Source organism: Tamandua tetradactyla, chromosome X (assembly GCF_023851605.1).
Source record: "Tamandua tetradactyla isolate mTamTet1 chromosome X, mTamTet1.pri, whole genome shotgun sequence".
In the NCBI taxonomy this organism is placed as follows: Eukaryota; Metazoa; Chordata; class Mammalia; order Pilosa; family Myrmecophagidae; genus Tamandua; species Tamandua tetradactyla.
In genome coordinates, this window is record NC_135353.1 from 156,928,259 (window position 1) to 156,950,826 (window position 22,568).

Sequence of the window (22,568 nt, forward strand, 5' to 3'; positions counted from 1 at the left end):
GACCAAGAGACCAGCTCTGCAAGAAATACTAAAGGGAGCACTAGAGTCAGATACAAAAAGACAGAAGAGAGAGGTATGGAGAAGAGTGTAGAAAGAAGGAAAATCAGATATGATATATATAATACAAAAGGCAAAATGTTAGAGGAAAATATTATCCAAACAGTAATAACACTAAATGTTAATGGACTGAATTTCCAATCAAAAGACATAGATTGGTAGAATGGATTAAAAAACAGGATCCTTCTATATGCTGTCTACAGGAAACACATCTTAGACCCAAAGATAAACATAGGTTGAAAGTGAAAGGTTGGGAAAAGCTATTTCATGCAAATAACAACCAGAAAAGAGCAGGAGTGGCTACACTAATATCCAACAAATTAGACTTCAAATGTAAAACAGTTAAAAGAGACAAAGAAGGACACTATATACTAATAAAAGGAACAATTAAACAAGAAGACATAACAATCATAAATATTTACGCACCGAACCAGAATGCCCCAAAATACATGAGGAATACACTGCAAACACTGAAAAGGGAAATAGACTCATATACCATAATAGTTGGAGACTTCAATTCCCCACTCTCATCAATGGACAGAACATCTAGACAGAGGATCAATAAAGAAATAGAGAATCTGAATATTACTATAAATGAGCTAGACTTAACAGATATTTATAGGACATTACATCCCACAACAGCAGGATACACCTTTTTCTCAAGTGCTCATGGATCATTCTCAAAGATAAACCATATGCTGGGTCACAAAGCAAGTCTTAACAAATTTAAAAATATTGAAATCATACACAACACTTTCTCAGATCATAAAGGAATGAAGTTGGAAATCAATAACAGGCGGAGTGCCAGAAAATTCACAAATACGTGGAGGCTCAACAACACACTCCTAAACAACGAGTGGGTCAAAGAAGAAATTGCAAGAGAAATTAGCAAATACCTCGAGGCGAATGAAAATGAAAACACAACATATCAAAACTTATGGGACGTAGTAAAGGCAGTGCTAAGAGGGAAATTTATTGCTCTAAATGCCTATATCAGAAAAGAAGAAAAGGCAAAAATTCAGGAATTAACTGTCCATTTGGAAGAACTGGAGGAAGAACAGCAAACTAATCCCAAAGCAAGCAAAAGGAAAGAAATAACAAAGATTAGAGCAGAAATAAATGAAATTGAAAACATGAAAACAATAGAGAAAATCAATAAGGCCAGAAGTTGGTTCTATGAGAAAATCAATAAGATTGATGGGCCCTTAGCAAGATTGACAAAAAGAAGAAGAGAGAGGATGCAAATAAATAAGATCAGAAATGGAAGAGGACACATAACTACTGACCTCACAGAAATAAAGGAGGTAATAACAGGATACTATGAACAACTTTACACTAATAAATACAACAATTTAGAGGAAATGGACGGGTTCCTGGAAAGACATGAACAACCAACTTTGACTCAAGAAGACATAGATGACCTCAGCAAACCAATCACAAGTAAAGAAATTGAATCACTCATTCAAAAGCTTCCTAAAAAGAAAAGTCCAGGACCAGACGGCTTCACATCTGAATTCTATCAAACATTCCAGAAAGAATTAGTACCAACTCTCCTCAAACTCTTCAAAAAAATCGAAGCGGAGGGAAAACTACCTAATTCATTCTATGAAGCCAACATCACCCTCATACCAAAACCAGGCAAAGATATTACAAAAAAAGAAAACTACAGGCCAATCTCTCTAATGAATATAGATGCAAAAATCCTCAATAAAATTCTAGCAAATAGTATCCAACAACACATTAAAAGAATTATACATCATGACCAAGTAGGATTCATCCCAGGTATGCAAGGATGGTTCAACATAAGAAAATCAATTAATGTAATACACCATATCAACAAATCAAAGCAGAAAAATCACATGATCATCTCAATTGATGCAGAGAAGGCATTTGACAAGATTCAACATCCTTTCCTGTTGAAAACACTTCAAAGGATAGGAATACAAGGGAACTTCCTTAAAATGATAGAGGGAATATATGAAAAACCCACAGCTAATATCATCCTCAATGGGGAAAAATTGAAAACTTTCCCCCTAAGATCAGGAACAAGACAAGGATGTCCACTATCACCACTATTATTCAACATTGTGTTGGAGGTTCTAGTCAGAGCAATTAGACAAGAAAAAGAAATACAAGGCATCAAAATTGGAAAGGAAGAAGTAAAACTATCACTGTTTGCAGACGATATGATACTATACGTCGAAAACCCGGAAAAATCCACAACAAAACTACTAGAGCTAATAAATGAGTATAGCAAAGTAGCAGGTTACAAGATCAACATTCAAAAATCTGTAGCATTTCTATACACTAGCAATGAACAAGCTGAGGGGGAAATCAAGAAACGAATCCCATTTACAATTGCAACTAAAAGAATAAAATACCTAGGAATAAATTTAACTAAAGAGACAAAAAACCTATATAAAGAAAACTACAAAAAACTGCTAAAAGAAATCACAGAAGACCTAAATAGATGGAAGGGCATACCGTGTTCATGGATTGGAAGACTAAATATAGTTAAGATGTCAATCCTACCTAAATTGATTTACAGATTCAATGCAATACCAATCAAAATCCCAACAACTTATTTTTCAGAAATAGAAAAACCAATAAGCAAATTTATCTGGAAGGGCAGGGTGCCCCGAATTGCTAAAAACATCTTGAGGAAAAAAAACGAAGCTGGAGGTCTCGCACTGCCTGACTTTAAGGCATATTATGAAGCCACAGTGGTCAAAACAGCATGGTATTGGCATAAAGATAGATATATCGACCAATGGAATCGAATAGAGTGCTCAGATATAGACCCTCTCATCTATGGACGTTTGATCTTTGATAAGGCAGTCAAGCCAACTCACCTGGGACAGAACAGTCTCTTCAATAAATGGTGCCTAGAGAATTGGATATCCATATGCAAAAGAATGAAAGAGGACCCGTATCTCACACCCTATACAAAAGTTAACTCAAAATGGATCAAAGATCTAAACATTATATCTAAGACCATAAAACAGTTAGAGGAAAATGTAGGGAGATATCTTATGAAACTTACAATTGGAGGCGGTTTTATGGACCTTAAACCTAAAGCAAGAGCACTGAAGAAAGAAATAAATAAATGGGAGCTCCTCAAAATTAAACACTTTTGTGCATCAAAGAACTTCATCAAGAAAGTAGAAAGACAGCCTACACAATGGGAGACAATATTTGGAAACGACATATCAGATAAAGGTCTAGTATCCAGAATTTATAAAGAGATTGTTCAACTCAACAACAAAAAGAGCCAACCCAATTACAAAATGGGAAAAAGACTTGAACAGACACCTCCCAGAAGAGGAAATACAAATGGCCAAAAGGCACATGAAGAGATGCTCAATGTCCCTGGCCATTAGAGAAATGCAAATCAAAACCACAATGAGATATCATCTCACACCCACCAGAATGGCCATTATCAACAAAACGGAAAATGACAAGTGCTGGAGAGGATGCGGAGAAAGAGGCTCACTTATCCACTGTTGGTGGGAATGTCAAATGGTGCAACCACTGTGGAAGGCAGTTTGGCGGTTCCTCAAAAAGCTGAATATAGAATTGCCATACGACCCAGTAATACCATTGCTAGGTATCTACTCAAAGGACTTAAGGGCAAAGACACAAACGGACATTTGCACACCAATGTTTATAGCAGCGTTATTTACAATTGCAAAGAGATGGAAACAGCCAAAATGTCCATCAACAGACGAGTGGCTAAACAAGCTGTGGTATATGCATACGATGGAATATTATGCAGCTTTAAGACAATAAATTTATGAAGCATGTAATAACATGGATGGACCTAGAGAACATTATGCTGAGTGAGTCTAACTAAAAACTAAAGGACAAATACTGTATGGTCCCACTGATGTGAACCGACATTCGAGAATAAACTTGGAATATGTCATTGGTAATGGAGACCATCAGGAGTTAGAAACAGGGTAAGATAATGGGTAATTGGAGCTGAAGGGATACAGACTGTGCAACAGGACTAGATACAAAAACTCAAAAACGGGCAGCACAATACTACCTAATTGTAATGTAATTATGTTAAAACACTGAATGAAGCTGCATCTGAGCTATAGTTTTTTTGTTTGTTTGTTTATTTGTGTCTTTTGTTTTTTTTCTTTTTCCTTTTCTTTTTTTATTATTATTATTTTTATTTTTTCTCTATATTAACATTCTATATCGTTTTTTTGTTGTTTTGCTAGTTCTTTTCCTAAATCGATGCAAATGTACTAAGAAATGATGATCATGCATCTATGTGACGATGTTAAGAATTACTGATTGCATATCTAGAATGGAATGATTTCTAAATGTTGTGTTAATTTCTTTTTTTCTTTAATTAATAAAAAAAAGTACAAAAAAAAAAAGCCCTTCCGTTTCTGGTATGTTGCATTCCGGCAGCTAGCAAACTAGAACACAGGGAAAGATACATTGTTCAAGAAGGCCCATGAAGTTCAGAGTTTCTCTCTCAAGTGAGAAGGCACATGGCAAACACAGCCACAGTTTCTCTCTTGGCTGGAAGGGCACATGGCGAACACAGTGTCATCTGCTAGCTTTTTCTCCTGGCTTCCGGTTTCATGAAGCTTCTCAGGAGGCGTTTCCTTCTTCATCTCCAAAGGTCACTGGCTAGTGGGCTCTCTGCTTCTCGTGGCTATGTCATTCTTCTCTGCTATCTCTGAATCTCTTTCATTCTCCAAACTGTTTCCTCTTTTAAAGGACTCCAGAAACTTCTCAAGACCCACCCAAATGGGTGGAGACATGTCATCACCTAATCCAGTTTAACAACCACTCTTGATTAAATCACATCTGCAGGGAGATGATCTGTTTACAGTTTCAAACATACAGTATTGAATAGGGATTATTCTGCCTTTATGAAATGGAATTTAGATTAAAGCATGGTTTTTCCAGGGGACATACATCCTTTCAAACCAGCACACTGCCTTTCCCTTTCTCGAATTCTAGTGTTTCTGGAATTGTCAAGAAGACAACCTTAGACATAGTGTACCTGGATTCAACAAGCTATTTAACAGGGTTATCATGATATTTTTGTGGATAAGAAGGAAAAAAGTGTGGTCTGGATAAAAGAATAGTTATGTGAATTCATGGTTTGTCTCAGATGTCAACTCTGAGGGAGATCTCAATACTGTTGTAAAAACCGTCCCCATAATTCTGTCCTATTCTACTTTTGATCAAAGACCTTCCCCATAACTCTGTCCTATTCTACTATATTAAATACTTGAGAGGAAAGCTCTGCAAATTTGCAGAAGATGCAGAAGAGGGATGAATAGATTCCATGGTCAATGGCAGATTTGGAATTCAAAGGGTTCTCAACAAGCTAGAATGAAGGGTTAAAATGAACAAGATTAAACACAATGAGGATGCATGTAAGTGCACACACTTTTGTTTAAAAATTAAACTATGCAACAATAGTATGAAAGAAACATGGGCCAACATTAATATGGTAGTGATAGGGGGAGTCTTAGGACCTTTAATTTGTTATAAACTCATCATGAGCCAAAAGGGTGCCATGGCTGCCAAGTATCAAATGCAATCTTGGACTACATTAATTATGGTATAATGGGAAGGCTAATTCCATTGTAGTTGGGATCACCAGACTCTGTCTGGGTTATTGTACGCAAATCATGGCAGGCTGACAAGCTGCAATGTATCTGAGACAGGCAGCCCGGGTGGAAGAGGTTCTGGAATCAGTGGCATTCAGGAGCCAGCTGATCCTCACTTACTAGAGCTTGTTGAATATTCAGGAATTTCATGAGCTGGTTGTGAAACCATTGGTAGCTTGATGTGGGCAGGGGTGGGGGGTGGGGAGAGTATTTGCACGAAGGTAATGAGCAAATGCTGCAAACCAGGGCTTTTTGTTTTTCACAGAGCCGGTCTGTCAGCACACCACTGTCAGGAACCCTCTGGTAGAGAGAAATGTTGGAGACAGAGGGGCTGCTATGGTCAATCAATAATTAAAAATAAAAACTTGAGGAGCAGAGGATGAGGATTACAGAGCTGTCTTTAAATACCTGAAGAGTTTAGATTTGCCTTTCCAGCAAATCAGAGCAATGCTTCTCAAACCCTCTACCTTTACCCTAAGAACCTGAGCTGTCACAACTTCCCCACCCTTCCTGAGGCATAGTCTCAGTCGCTACCAAGAGATTTCTCTGAAGTTGCTCATATTCTCTCCGAAACGTATGCAGACTTTAGAGTTTACTCCATAATTGATCCGTGTCTCTCTGAATATAAAAAATAGTTGATTAAATTAGTGTATGTCAAACTTTTTGTGTGCATGGATCACCTGGGGTATCTTGTTAAGATGCAGGTTCCAATTCCGTAGGTCTGGAGGAGGGACCGAGAGTCGGAATGTTTAACAAGCACCAGGTGACACCAAAGCTGTTGGTCTATTTACTTACTTTCTATCCCGCTACCTCCACCTTCCGATAAATTCAACATTGAGGATGATGCACCATGTTTAATGTGACCTTGCACCCCACAACCGCATTTCTTTGCCCACCCACACAAAGGCATGGACCCCTGGGGATATGCACATGTCCCTCTGAAAAGCTTGGAGGTACAATGCTTACACTGACTTGTACTCCATTATTGGTCCTCTCGTAGAATTCCTTTTCGCTGAGCAGCCCTTCAGCGTTCTACCTTCTACCTACATTGAGCATCATTATTTAAAAACAGTGGAGGAAATTCATTCTTTTACCAATTACGGGAAAATGGTCAAGAACGCCATCCACTACATTACATTCTGTCCTCTATTTGAGACTCAGGGGAACTTTCTCTCAGCTTCTATCTCAAGAATTGCTTCTTCTGAATACCTTGTTCTTTTTTTATCTTACCAATGCTCTGAATCAAGTAGTTGATTGCATTTTCTTCTTTCATTCAACACATATTGTTTGAACACCTGCTAAGGTGCCAAGCCCCAGTCTAAGTCCTGGAGAACACAGCAGGGAACAAAGAAGACACGTATCCGTGCTCTCAAGGAGTCTACATTCTAGTGTTTCTTTGCTCCAATTGTTAGGAACTATGGAGCCACAGATGAGGCCACCTCCAAGAATTCTACAAGACCACATGAAACGCATTTCCGGTTTGAATGTGGCTCCTGGCAGTATGATTTTCTAACCCTCATCTTCTCTCTCTCTTTTTTTTTAAGTGAAAGTATTGTTTATTCATGTTTTAAATTAATGACCAATACAATAATGCAAATGTTAAAAGTTTGCTTTGAACTTAATAAAGTAAACTTCAATCAACTTAATTGCGTTTTTAAAGCCTCAACTTGAGTTCCACATTAGGTCTCCTGATACACAGAAGAACCTACTTTTTCATATTTGACTCTTTCAGGAGGGTTACCACACCATAACAGTCAACAAAGCTTGATTAAACAAGCATCCAATATGACAACACTATTCTAATTGGATTTTTTAAAAACTTTTTTATTGTATAATATAACATGTATACAAAGCAAAGCAAAGAAAAAGCAATAGTTTTCAAAGCACTCTTCAACACGTAGTTACAGGACAGATCCCAGAGTTTGTCATGGGGTACCATTCCATTATCTCAGATTTTTCCTTCTAGCTGCTCCAGAATATAGGAGGCTAGAGGGCTTAAATATTTTTTTATCATCACAGTTGACTTTTTTCCTTCTTTTTTTGGTGAAAAATAACAAATATACAAAAGAGCTATAAATTTCAAAGTACAACACAACAATTAGTTGTAGAACAGATTTCAGAGTTTGGTATGGGATACAATTCCACCATTTTAGGTTTTTACTTCTAGCTGCTCTAAGATACCAGAGACAAAAAGAAATATCAATTTAATGATTCAGGAATCATATTAGTTTGTTAAACCCTACCTTCTCTGTATAGCTTCACCATCACCTTTGATCTTTCTCCCACCTTTAGAGGTATTTGGGTTATGGCCATTCTAACTTTTTCACGGTGGGAGGGGCTGTCAATAATATGGGGTAGGGGGATGGAACTAGTGGATGTTCTGGAGAGGCTGGCCCCTCTGCATTTCAAGACTTACCTGGTCCAGGGACCCATCTGGAGATTGTAGGTTTCTGGAAAGTTACCCTAGTGCATGGAACCTTTGTAGAATCTTATATATTCCCACAGATGTTCCCTAGGATTGGCTGGAATGGTTTTGGTTGGGGTTTGGCAAGTTATGACAGGTAGCAATGTCTAACTGAAGCTTGTGTAAGAGTGACCTCCAGAGTAGCCTCTGGACTCTATTTGAACTCTCTCAGCCACTGATACTTTATTAGTTACACTTCTTTTCCCCCTTTTGTATAATCCAGATCTTCTCTTTAGCTGATTCCCTCAACTTTTAATTTTTCTTGTTTGAGATTGTGCACATTTTATTTTGTCTGTAAACTGCCTCAAGTCCCTCATTAAATAAGGTAGGATATAAATAAGTCACTAAGTAGGTAGAGCTGGAGAAATCAGGACTAAAGCCAATGCAGTAAAGTCATAGGGAATCAAACTTTAGCTTAATAGACAAACAGCCTACCGTGCTCAAATCAAGTGACTTTTATGGCAATGGAATTGGCTGTTCACCTAGTTTTGGGAATTTTGACGTTGCTTTTGGACTTGAAGAGAGTTTGTACTAGATGACATCTCGGGTACCTCTCAATAATCTGATTCTATAGAAATTTCCATGATTTCTATTCTTCTGTAGACAAAAATGGCTCTTCCTCTCCTGACCAGTCCCAATATGACTGGAGAAGATGAATTCTTCAGGAAAGACAGTGGCTCTGGGGAATCTCATAAGTTGGGGTGGGGATGATGGAGAAGGAGGGGGTACTGCTGCCAGAAAACAGCCCAGTGCTTAAATCCTCCACCTGGGACATGTTTTGTGACACTCACTAAAATCTAAATTCCTGATTTTTCTTTCTAACTCAGTCTTGAGCTAATTCATGGTTCTCTTCAGCTGAATAAAATACCCCTGTATTTATAGTGGATGCTATAAACCAGCCAGCCATGATATTTTTTATATCATAAGCAGCTGCTCTTGGAGCAGACACAGACTAAAAGAGGCCGATTTGTATTTTTACAGCCAGATATGAAACCAGCTTTCAATAATTTGGGAAGCACGTGCTGCCACTTTTGAGCCTCAGGATGCTAATTTTTAAATGAGCCCCTAAAGATCGCAGATGCAACATTTAATACAAGCCTGAAAGGTAGTCCCATTTTAGCCACTTACTTGAAAACAGGAAATTTTCAGGAATTAATTGATTTTAACTTCAATATGAAATATTGGCATGTGTGACGATACTATTCTGTGGATAGATAGAGACAGCATTTATGGCCTTTTAAACTGCATTCCGTTCACTGAAAAATGACAACTATGCTAAAGAAATACTTTCCTCCTTGCTGCCGGTTTCTCCCAACGAGAGCTTTTAGCAAAGGGCATAGAAAGTCCTGCCAATAAATAACAAAAATTTACTATCCCCGCCATCACTTTACAGTCTTGCCCTCCCCACAAGAGGAACCCAGAGAGCAGAAAAGATGAAATCAACCTGCTTTGCTCAGCACCAACGACATATTATTGCTCAAACTGGGTGACTAAGGAGAGATGAGTCTGGAAGAATTACACAGACAGAATGCTGTTGCCCCAGCCATGTTTCTCCGTTATTTTCGTGGTTGTTGTCAGCATTCCAATTTCCCACCACCGATGGCTGGCTGCCTCATTTTTTTTTTCTCCCAGTGCCACAGCAATCAGAATTGTCTTCACCTTCTGAAGACACTGAAAGACAGAAATTCCTTGAGTTGAAAGCCATCTAGGAGTGATTTCTGTATTTCTTTTGTGAGACTGTGAGGAAGACTAGCATGCCTTCGAAAGTGCATCTTCAGACTCGTTGAATTGAGGAAGGAAAAGAGACAGAGCCAGAAAGAGCTTAACTGGAATGAAAAGCATTTTCCTGGACTCTGTTCTCCTAAATTAATCAGGTCCAGCACAGGCAGCTTAGAGAGCTTCTTGGGGGAAAATTCCTTTCTCATATGACTGAATGTTTCTCGCCAGGCTGCATACAGCAGGGTGTTTTCTGGTCTTTGGTCTGAGCCATTGCAACCAGAACCAAAATCTCTGTTTGCCCTTCTTATCAGGAACTTTAGCGACCTGAAAGGAAGTAGCAGGATGTATGAGATGACCCAGATTTCTCTCCATTAGTGGTTTCCAGGGCTGTTGGTATGGTGAATTTGAAATTACAATTACAGTTCATGAAGTCTTGGACAAAGCTAAGCTACTAGATTTGATTTAAGAAAAGAGCAGGGGGAGTTCCAGCTTTTATTTCAAAGAACCCCAGTGTTATTCTCTTTGTGTAAGCCCTAGAGGAAAATAGTTTGCACTGGGGGGGGGGGGGGGGGGGGGAGGGGAGGGTAAAGGAGAATGTATATCACCTCCTTAGTAAGGATGGCTTTTAAAACTTTAGACCAAGTTCTCTGTTTTATCCCCCCAGCATTTGGGGCTTAATAGCTGTATGTAGGCTGTTATTGTCATAGCTAATCCCTTGCTTCTCTAAATACATCTTTTATTATGCTGCAGATTTCAATAACCTTTTATTACTCTCTTTCAGATGGCAGCAATGTTATAACTAAACTGTTCCCAAGGTGGGCATCCACAAAAACAAAGGGCAAGGCACTCAAGATGAGTTGGGTGCCTACAATGGGTTGGGTACTAGGCTAGATGGTACCCAGTTCTCACCAGTGCAATTTAAGCCTCTGGTCAGCTGGAAGGCTACAATAATTAATTTCTCCTTAGAGATGAAGAAACTGAGCCTCAAGAACATTCAGCCTCTTCCCCGTTTCTGCATTTTAAACCCAGGTAGTCTGACCTCAGAGCCCACGTTCTTTCTGACTTGCCATACTGCCTCTTGCTCAATAAAATCTTGATTTTGCAGATTGCAGAAGGTTTTTAACCTTCTCAAATCCCCACAGTTATACTTGCCAGGTTGGTGTCCCTGTTTACTTTACCAAGCCACTAAGTACAGGGGCTCGATGTAATCTGGCTGAATTAGATGTTTCCTGGGCAGGTGCCAAGCACCAGTCTATGGCCTGGAGAACACCGCAGGGAGCAAAGGTCAGGGCAGTAGATAAACTCTAGCAGGGGATTGTGGTGGAGGCTAATAGTTGGTCACTCAAATCCATCCAGCCCTTCTTCTATAGCAATAGACTTGCTGCCAGGTACATGGCCTACCTCCTCCACATCTGCATACTTGGTACAGCTACACGATGTTTAAATGTGACTACCTGGCTACCCAACATTTCCTAGTATTCCTTGCAGCTGTTGGAGGCCACATGAGCATGCTCCAGAATGGTGGATCTCAAAACATCAGCATCACTTGGGAGCTTATAAGAAATGCAAATTCTCGGAGCTAGTGAATCAGAAGCCCTGGGGGATGGGGCCAGCAATCTGTGTTTTAACAAGTCCTGCATGTGGTTCTGATGCACACTAAAATAGAACATGAGTAGAAATAATGTGTGCCCTTCGTGTCTAGGCCTAAAGATAGTGAGTATGCCCCTTCCACACCCTCTCCCTGCTTCCTTCAGGCTAGAACCAGACAGAGCCTCAACCATGCAGATGGTACAGTAAAAACCCCTTAGGGAAAGTGTTTTATGCCAAGTTTTATGCTAGCTTGATGAAACTAAAGAGCCCTTCTCAGACTCAAGTTTTAAATGCATAAAGAAAAATACATAAGATTGCAGAGAAACCATTTAGATTTATCAAAATATTTTTACAAACTCAAATCTGTGATATAGCACAGGGTGGATTTGTTAGCAATGCATTAAATAACAAGATCTGGTGGTGGGTCTAAGACTTCCCTTAATCCAAGATATCTGCACCAACTATAATATGGAAAATATTTGTGAGTTCTATTGGTAACAAATTCCCAGGTACTGCAAATATAACTACGATTTGCTATCTACATTCATAATTTAAGGAAATGTTAATTTTCAATTAGAAATTTGTGGTAGGCTGAACAATGGTTCCCAAAGATGTCCATAGCCTAATCCCTGGAACCTGTGAATACATTACCTTACATGATATTTTAGTTTCCCGGTGGCTATGCAAATACTATACAATGGGTTGGCTTAACATTAGGTATTTTTTGGCTCATGGTTTCAGAGGCTAGAAGGCTTATTTCCTCCCATAGTCAGTATTTTCTGACTGGTTTGGCAATCTTTAGGGTTCCTTGGCTTTTCTGTCACAAGGCAATGTACATGACAGCGTCTTCTCCTTTCTTTTTCAGGTTCTGTTGACTTCCAGCTTCTTGGTACACTGATGGCTTCTCTCTTTGTAGCCTTCTCTATAAGACCTTCTCTATAAGGCCTCCAGTAATATGATTAAGACCCATTCTGATTGAGGTGCATCAAACCTTAACTGAAATAACTTCACCAAAAGGTCCTATTTACAATGGGTTCATATCCACAGGAATGGATTAAGATAAGAACATGTTTTTCTGACGTACATAACTCCAAGCCACCATATATGGTAAAAGGAACTTTGCAGCTGTGATTAAGTTGAGGATATTGAGATATGGTGATTATCCTGGATTATTCTGGTCGGCCCGAAATATATTCACAAGTGTCCTTATAAGTGGGAGACAAAGGGATATTGACCACCTAAGAGGAGAAGACAATATGATAATGGATACCATGCTGTTGGCATTAATGATGAAGGAAGAGGCCACAAGCCAAGATATGTGGGCAGCTTCTAGAAACTGTGAAGGCAAGGAAATAGATTCTCCACTAGACCCTCCAGAAGGAACAGCCCTGCTGACACCTTGACTTTAACTGAAGTAGTCTCATTTTGGACTTCTGATCTCTGAACTGTAAGAAAATTAATTTGTGGTTTTCAAACATTTTTTATTGTGAAATATAATATATATGCAAAAAAAGCAATAAATTTAAAAGAACATTTTAACAAGTAGTTATAGGAAAAATGTCAAAGTATGGTATGGGCTACAGTTCCACAATTTTAGGTTTTTCCTCCTAGCTGCTTTAAGGCACTGGAGACTAAAAGGAAATATTAATATAATGACTCAGTAGTCATGCTCATTTGTTAAATCCTATCTTATCTGTTACAACTTCTCCTTTTCCTTTGATCCTTCTTCCAAGCTTTTGGGCTGTTTGGGCTATGACCATTCTAACTTTTTCATGTTGAAAAGGGCTGTCAACATTATGGGGTAGGGGATGCAACTGGTTGTTGTTCTTGGAGAGACTAGTAACTCTAGATTTCAGGGCTTTTCTGGCCTAGGAACCAACTGGAGGTTTTAGATTTCTAAAAGATAAACTTAGTGAGTAAAACTTTTACAGAGTCTTAGATAGAGCCCTCAGTGTTCTTTAGGGTTTACAGGAATACTGGTAGCTGGGGATTGGTGTACCATGGCAATTCACAATATCTTGCTGAAGCTTGCATCAGACTAACCAGAATAGCCTCTTGACTCTGAAATATCTTAGCTACTGTGGTAGTTAGATTCAGGTGTCAACATGGCCAGGTGAAGGTGCCTAGTTCTGTTGCTGTGGACATGAGCTAATGGCATGTGAACCTCATCTGTTGCTGATTACATCTGCAGTCGGCTAGGAGGTGTGCCTGCTGCAATGAATGATGTTTGACTTAATTGACTGGTGCTTAAATGAGAGAGCTCAAAGCAGCACAGCCTAAGCAGCCGAGCATACCTCATCTCAGCACTTGCAGCTCAGCCCAGGCCTTTGGAGATGCAGAAAGAAATCACCCCAGGGAAAGTTGTTGGAACCCAGAGGCCTGGAGAGAAGGCCAGCAGAGATTGCCCTGTGCCTTCCCATGTAAGAAAGAACCTCAGTTGAAAGTTAGCTGCCTTTCCTATGAAGAACTATATGTTTTTAACTAAATAAATCCCCTTTTATTAAAATCCAATCCATCTCTGGTGTGTTGCATTCTGGCAGCTAGCAAACTAGAACAGCTACTGATACCTTATTTTGTTACTTTTCTTTTCCCCCTTTTGGCACTGCCAATCCCAAGGTGCCAGGGCCAGGCTCATCCCTGAGAGTCATGTCCCACATTGCCTGGGAGACTTACATCCCTGGATGTCATGCCCCATGTAGGAGGGAGGGTAATGATTTTGAACTTAGAGAGAGAGAGAGGCCATATATGAGCCACAAGAGTTTCTCTGGAAGTGACTCTTAGGCATAATTATAGGTAGGTTTAGCACCTCTGTTACAGTAATAAGTTTCATAAGAGCAAGCCTCAAGATCAAGAACTTGGCCTATTCACTTGGGAGTTCCTAATGTTTGAGAGATTACCAGGGGTTTCCAATGTGGGAAGTTTAATAGTGTCATTTTTTCTTCAGTACCTCAAGGGACTTTTTCCAGTTTTTAAATTATCTACCCAACATACTCTGGGATGTATCTGGGTTTTACATTAAGCTATGCAGAATTGCAAGACCTTACTCCCAATTCTAGGCTCCATGTGTTTATGTTGTTTAACTGAACTGGCCAGACAGGTTAAGTTAGATTGTGTGCTACAGAAAATTTAGGTTTTGGACAAAATAAACCTTTCTTCCTTTAGTCTCGTACAGTAGATGAAGTTATAAAATATAGACGATATCATCCTTTATCCCATATTCTGGTTTACTTTAGTTCCAACCAGATTATCTTCGTTCTTATCTCAAATTGAAACCTGATCTCTTTTTAGCTTCTTTAACAGTTGCTGTAGGTAGCAATGCTGACTTTTCAGAGCTGCAGAACTACAACTCTGAGTCCTAGGTGTCATGGAGGTACCCAAAGTTCCAGGAAAATATCAGGTTATACACATATAGCACAGCATCTGAAATAACACTTAAAGCTCAGGAATAAATGAGCTTATAATTTAGGCTCCAATTTTCTTATAAGTATTTTCTAAAAGAGAACATACAATATTTGTTCTTTCGTTTCTGATTTATTTTGCTCGACATAATGTCCTCATGGTTCATGCACCTCATTGCATGCGTCATGACTTCCTTTATTTCTGTGGCTGCACAATATTCTATCACATGTATATACCATAGTTCGCCCTTCTGCTTCTCAGTCAATGTACCCTTTGGCCACCTCAATCTTTTGGGTATCATGAATAATGTCGCCATAAACATTAATATGCAAATGTCTATTCGAGTCCTGCTTTCATGTCTTTTGAGTATATTCCCAGTAACGGGATGGCCTGCTCATATGACGACCACATATCTAGCCTCCTGTGTCCACTACATTATCCTCTGGAGGCACTGCCCCGTTCTGCTACTGTATGCCTCTCGCTCCACATTTTTCTCTAGCACTTGAATCTTTCTGTTTATTTACTTATTTTGAATCTGCAGATTTTGTTGAGGTACATTCATATAGCATGCATTCTATCTAAAATAAACAATCAATGCCTCACATTATCCTCACTTGATTGTATAGTCATCACTCTCAATTTTAGACAATTTTAATTACTCCAAAAAGACAAATAACTGATAGACACACCCACACCAATGAGAAAAATCCACAACTCCCCTTAACTCTTATCCCCTCTCCAATTCGTGTTGTTTTTAAGCCACTGAATTTGTAGTAATTTTGTATAGTGACAATAGGAAACTAATAACAGGTTAGTTAAAATAATGATGATTCCCCCCCCCATCTGTCTTAGTTTGCCATAGCTGCTGCAACAAAGTACTACAGACTAATTGGTTTAAACAACAAAAATGTATTATCTCACAGTTCTAGAGGGCAGAAGTCGAAAATAAAGGACAGGGGCATGCCTCCTCTTAAAGTGGAGAATCTATTCCATGCCTCTCCCCTGGCTTCTTGTGGTTGCTTGGCAATCTGGGTGTTCCTTGGCTTGTGGTGGCATAACTCAATCTCTGTCTCCCCCCCCCCCCCCCGCTCTTTGTTTTCTGTCTGTGTCCAAATGTCTTCTTTATAAAGACATCAGTCATATTGGCTAAGAGCATGCCCTAATTCCCTTTTGCCTCTTTTTAACTAATAGTATCTTTGCAGATCCTACTTACAAATAAGTTCACGTTCACAGGACTGGAAGTCAGGGCTTGGACATGTCTTTGTTGTGGGGGTGGACACAATTCAATCCATAATACCCCATCCAGCTTCATGAAGCCCCTGAATTCTATCCATGAACCCCAGGTTAAGAATCCCTGGGGGTGCTATATCAAACTCTTTAGAGATCTACCCCCAAGCTGAGTATGCTCCAGTCTTGCCTGGAATGGATAAAGATTCTAACAGACACATCTGTTCCATTATGCTTTCACCTTGAAATAAAGATGTGGGCATTTTTCAAGAGTATTACTTGAAAATAAATGTTGCTCAGCCAGCCAAAGTCAATTATTAAATAATCGAAAAGTATGAGGGTACATGTGCACAGAGTACCCATATTTCCTAAATCTTTCTGCATAGGTTAAGGAGGAGAGTACCTTTCCACTGTTGTTGACATGTACATAGTGGTTTTCGTGATATAGTTTCATCTGTGGCATTTGTGAATTTACATTTCTCAATAAAAGCCAGTAATCCCATAATAAAACAGTTACTGAAAAATGTGTGTGCTGAAATTTTGGAAATGTAACAGCTGGTGAAAATTGGAAAAATGAAGTGAAAAGAGAAAACATCTTTTTCTGGAAATGCTGTTTGGAGTAGCCATTAAATAATCATAGCTCCCCACATTGGTGAAGAATTTGGTTGCACCAGCAACCAGAAGGTTCAAACAATTAGACCAATATGGTGAAATCAAGCAAAGAAAAGATCACTTTAATTGCATATTTTGATATGGAAAATGCCTAAATTAGCTCTGGGGCAGGAATATACAACATTATTAGAAGATGATTATAATTTAATTACAATTTTGTTTCATTTAATGCCTTAAGTTCATTCCTGGAAAGTTAGGCAAAAATCCATCAAATTTTTTCTTATGATTGTAATGACAGTTTTGGAACTCCCATCAATAGACAAAATTCAACTGCATTTTTATGCACCAGCAACATATAGGAAAAGAAAAATGTTTTAAAAGGCAACAACAGTATTTAAGGTACCTAAGAATAAATCTAAAAAATTTATGTGCAAGAAGTTTATGGAATAAATTATAAAATATTATTGAAAGACATTAGAGAAGACCTAAATAAATGGAGAGAATACAATGCTTACTGATAGGAAAATTCAGTACTATGAATAGCCTTTTCTCCCCAAATTGACTTATAAATTCAAATGACAAGCTGGAACTTGACATGCTGTTTCTAAAATATCTATGGAAGAATAATGCCCAAGAATAGCCGAGATGCTCTTGCAGAAGAGAAAGCAGGTGGAGGAATTTGGCTAACTCAATATCATGGCTTCTTAAGTAGTTACAGTTAGGGCAGTGTGCTTTTGGCAAGGGCTAGACAATGGAACAGAAGAACCCTCCAGAAAAAAGACTCATACATATATGAAAACCTGATATGTGTTGGTTAGAATTGCAAATTGGGAGAAATATGTGAAAGATTCAATATGTGGTACTGGGATAATTGGTTATCCCTGGAGGAAAGAATGGAAATGAATCCCTACTTATCATACACCATATAAAATGAATCTCCACCTTATTATACACAAAAACCCATTCCAGATAGATTAAAAACCTAGGTGTAAAGGACAAAACTTTCAAGCTCTTGGAAGAAAACACAAGAAAATACTGATATGACCCTGCTGGGGAATGGGAATGATTTCTTAAATAAGACTCCAAAAGTTCAAACTTTAAAGAAAATGACGGAATGAAGCATTTGGTTTCATTAAACTTCAGGACTTCTTTTCATTATAGAGAGTGAAGAGTGGGGGTGGCGGGGAAGCCACAGTTTGGGAGAAGATCTTTGCAACACAAGTTACTAACAGAGAATTCTTCCCTGGAATATGTATTTAATATATATTTGTATGTGTTCATGCCAGTACACATTATCTATTGCTATGTAACAAATTGCCCCAGCATTTAGCAGCTAAAGCAACACACCCTTATTATCTGAGCTTCTGAGGTTTAGGGAGTGGGTGTGGCACAGTTGAGCCCTCTATTTCAGGGTCTTTCACTGGGTGCAGCCATCTCGAGTACCTGCAGGGAAAGTTCCACTTCCAAGCTCACACTCACATGGCTGTCAGCAGGGTTCAGCTCCTCGCATGTTGTTGCACTGAGACCTCAGTTCCTCTCCACCTCCTAGCTGGCGACCTCTCTCAACACACGGCCACATGGGCAACTCTATGGAACATCTCACAACATGACAGCTGACTTCATCAGAGCAAACAAGTGAGAGGGAAAGAGAGTGTGCCAGCAAGAGAGACTGCTAGCAAGACATGAGTCACAGTCTTTTGTATCTTAATCTCAGAGGTGATAGCTCATCACTTTTGCCATATTCTATGTATTAAAAGAAAGTCTCCAGGACCAGTCCACAGTGAAGGAGAGAGGATGACACAAGGCTATGAATATCAGGAAGTGGGGATTATTGGACGCTCCCTGTCTATGAAATATTTGTTCATGCTTTTTGCATAATTTTCTATTGGGTTGATAAATATTATAGATGACTAACTTCTTAGAGAAACACAGATGACCCATAAAGTTATAAAAACAACTACTCAAACGCAATAATATTAGTTAATAATACTGCAGTGAGATGTCATTTCTTGCCTACCAAAATGGCAAAATTTAAAAGTGACGATACTGATTGTTGACTGTTTCTATATGTTGGAGCAATGGCGATTCTAGTTCATTGTTGATAAGTGTAGAAATTGGTATAACAAAACTTTGGGAAAGAATTTGACATTCCCTGGGAAAGCTGAGCATTCAGAAACTTTCAACCCAGTAATTTCACTCCTAGGTACACAGCCTAAAGAAATCCTTGTGCATGAGCCCCAGGAGAGATGCACACTGTACACAGCAGCCTGGGTTTGTAATAGACCCTGTATTAGTTAGGGTTCTCTAGAGAAACAGAATCAACAGGAACACTTGCAAATATAAAATTTATAAAAGTGTCTCACGTGACTGTGGGAACGCAGAGTCCAAAATCCGCAGGGCAAGCTGTGAAGCTGACGATTCCGATGGAGGGTCTGGATGAACTCCACAGGAGAGACTTGCCAGCCAAAGCAGGAAGAGAGCCTGTCTTTTCTGAACCTTCCATAAAAGGCTTCCAGTGATTAGATTAAGCTTCCCTCATTGCAGAAGACACACCCCTTGGCTGATTACAAATGGAATCAGCTGTGGATGCAGCTGATATGATCATGATTTAATTCTATGAAATGTCCTCATTGCAACAGACAGGCCAGCACTTGCCCAACAAGACAAATAGGTACCAACACTTGGCCAAGTTGACACATGAACCTGACCATGACAGACCCAAACTGAAAAACCAAACATCCAGCACCAGGAGAGAGAATAAAATTAATTGTGATATAACCTCACAATAAAATACAACACAGCAGTGAATAAGAACAAGCTACAACTATACACACGACCATGGGCGAATATAAAAAAATGTAGTAACTTGTGAAAGAAGTAATTCACAAAATATATGTACAGTATGCTCCATTTATAGTAAGTTCAAGAACAAGTCAAATACACACACTCACACACACACATATATAGAAAATGATTAACAAAACCAGGATAATGGTTTTCCGGGGCAAGAATGCCAACAGGGAGAGGACACACAGGGGTTTCAGAGGGGTTGAGCAGTGAGTACATACTTTTCATTATTATTCTTTCAGCAGTGAATATGAAATATATAATTTTGTACACATGGTCTTTTAGTTTTAGAAGTGCAGGGGGAAATAACAGCTAATATTTATTAGCTGTATTCTATTGTGAGGTTATATCATTTATTCTGCTGTGCCAGCCACTTTGCAGATTTTCTCTTTGAATGAAAGAATCCTGTGCTTTTACTTCCAATATTCCACCTTTTGCTTTCTATTCATGGTCTTTTACTTTCAAGAATGTTTATCTACAGTAAAATAGAGCATAGTGAATTTAAAGTAAGGAAAAAATCAAGTAATAAGAAAAATAAGAAAAATACTAATACTCAATTTGAGGAGAATTTTGCCTTTATGAATTCAGATCCTACAACCACTTAATCCACCCCCAGAACCCTCTGAACCAAAAGCAGCCACATGGACAATCAAATTAGATCAGGGTTTCTCAACTTCAGCAGTACTGGGGCCAGATAATTCTCTGTGGTGGGGAGCGGGGGCTGCCCTGTGCATTGGAAGATGTGTAGTAGCACCCATGGCTTCAACCAGTTAGACACCATTATCACTCCTTCCCTTCTCCCAGTTGTGACAACCAAAAGTGTCTCCAGACATTGTCAGATGTCCCCAGGGTGGGGGGGGTGGGCAAAATTATCCCCAGGTTGAGAGCCACTGAGCTAAATGACTTTGGCACACTCAATGGGAGTACATACATAGGGAACCTTTCGCATGTTTATTATTTCATATTCTGTTGGTATTTCTCACTCATTCAGTTAGTCCCACGGCATTCATTCAGGCACAGTCTCTAAGAACTAACTATTAAGTAGATTCAAGAGTTATATCATCACTCTAGGTTTCTTGAACATTACTAAATTGCTAGCAGAGATGCCAGCTCAGAAAGAACCCAACAGCTTGCAATCACAATTCTGCTTTTCTTTATTTTAAACTTCCTTTAAAAATAAATAGAAGGCTAGACAGCAACGAGATTCAAGTATTCATTAGTGACCACTTGTAGGTTTTAACTGACCTTGAAGGAGGCCAATTATGCTCTCCACAACTCAGAGCTAATGCAGTATCTTTGAAGTTTTGTCGGGTTTAGTATATGAAGAGCTTCCAGCTATGTAAATTGGATTATTGCTTTGATTGATTAAATCATAACCTAACCTAAGTGGATATGCTGAAAACAGCATCGACCTGTATTAAAAATTTAGGGAAAGGATAGTAAAAAATGTTAATGCTCACACTTAAATGTATGCCTAGATTTTATTTTCTCCTCATATACGAGCAAGATTTTCAATCTCTGTGCACGCTGGGTGCAGGCTGCAGACTTTATGAAACCTTTTGGATGTGCATTTTCTTCACTTAGTCATTTTAAAGACTCTCCTCTATCTGTGCACGATTTTCTCTTTCTCTGTCCTCGCTCATATTTTTAAATTTTCATTTACAAGGAATAAGAAGAAACTCTGAACTTGCAGTGTAATTGTACGCAAGCAGTGTATTTCGGTTCCTGCAGCTGTGTCAGAGGCTCAGCATAGGGATGCTGTTGCCATGGAGACAGAGATGTTGAGCCAGCCTCATCACCTTTGCCCTGCTATTTAAAATCATACACACAGCAAAGCTGTGGCAGATACAGGGCTTTCTCCGGTAGGTCAACCACCTCCTCCCTTTTCTCTTTTAAAAACAACTTGGCAGATTGATGCCATTTTCATTTATGACCGTTATAAAATATAATGTAAATATCCTCTTACGCAGGGTGATTGGGCATCCTTTGTGCCGCCTCGTTCCAGCATGAAATAGAAATTCCTCGAGAATTTGCCAAAGCCATGTCCCCCAGTGGCTTCTGCTTGGGGTCCTACCCTCCCCTGCGCTTCCTGAGGGTCCCGGAGCAGAGATCAGTGTATCAGGGTAGGTATCAGAGAGGAACGGTGAACATTATAAGAAGAGATGAAAATCAAGAAAAAAGACGCTAATCACGGGGCTTTTAAGATGTTGTTTAAACAAACCCTGCCGTATTTGGGGAATAGACCACTCTCCTACACTCCTGGTGATCGAATGGGTCAGCACTACCTTTTTAGAGGCAATATGGCAGCATGTCTCAAAGGCCTAAGAAATGGCCCTCGTCCCATTGATGACAATTCTAGCGATTTATTCCGAGAGAACATACATGAATGCAAAGATTCACCTATAAGATTATTCATCCGTTTTATTCATGACAGTGGAAAACTGATAGCAACCTGTTTCAGAAATGTGCCCACAATAGGCTACTAAGCAGCTGTATGAAATAACAATGTTGAAGCATACTTAAACAGGAAAAAATGTTCAAGCTATATTATTTGATGAAAAACTGCCAGTTACAAATCACTAAGTACGTTAGCATTCCATTTAAAAAATAATTGTAGAAATTGGAGTGTAATATGCCATATTTTGGTTTTTTTAATGTTATTTCAATTTCTTCTTTTCATTTCTCAATTTTTATGGTTTGACAGTGGGCCTATATTCTGCGTACAATTTTCAAGTTAGTTAATAAAAAATAACCAATTCACACTCATGAAATCTTTTTAGTCTTTTTTTTAAAAAGCCCTGGAAACTTTTTTTAAAGAAAAGGGATTTCTACTCGATGTCCCCAAGAATTTCAAGACCAAGTCACTGCCTTCTGCCTTCTAATGGCTTCTTTAAAAATTTGGGGGTAATGGGGTGCAAGGGTAGTTCAGTGGTAGAATTCTCACTTGCAATTCGGGAGACCCAGGTTCGATTCCCCTCCCATGCAACAAACAAACAAAAATTCAACAA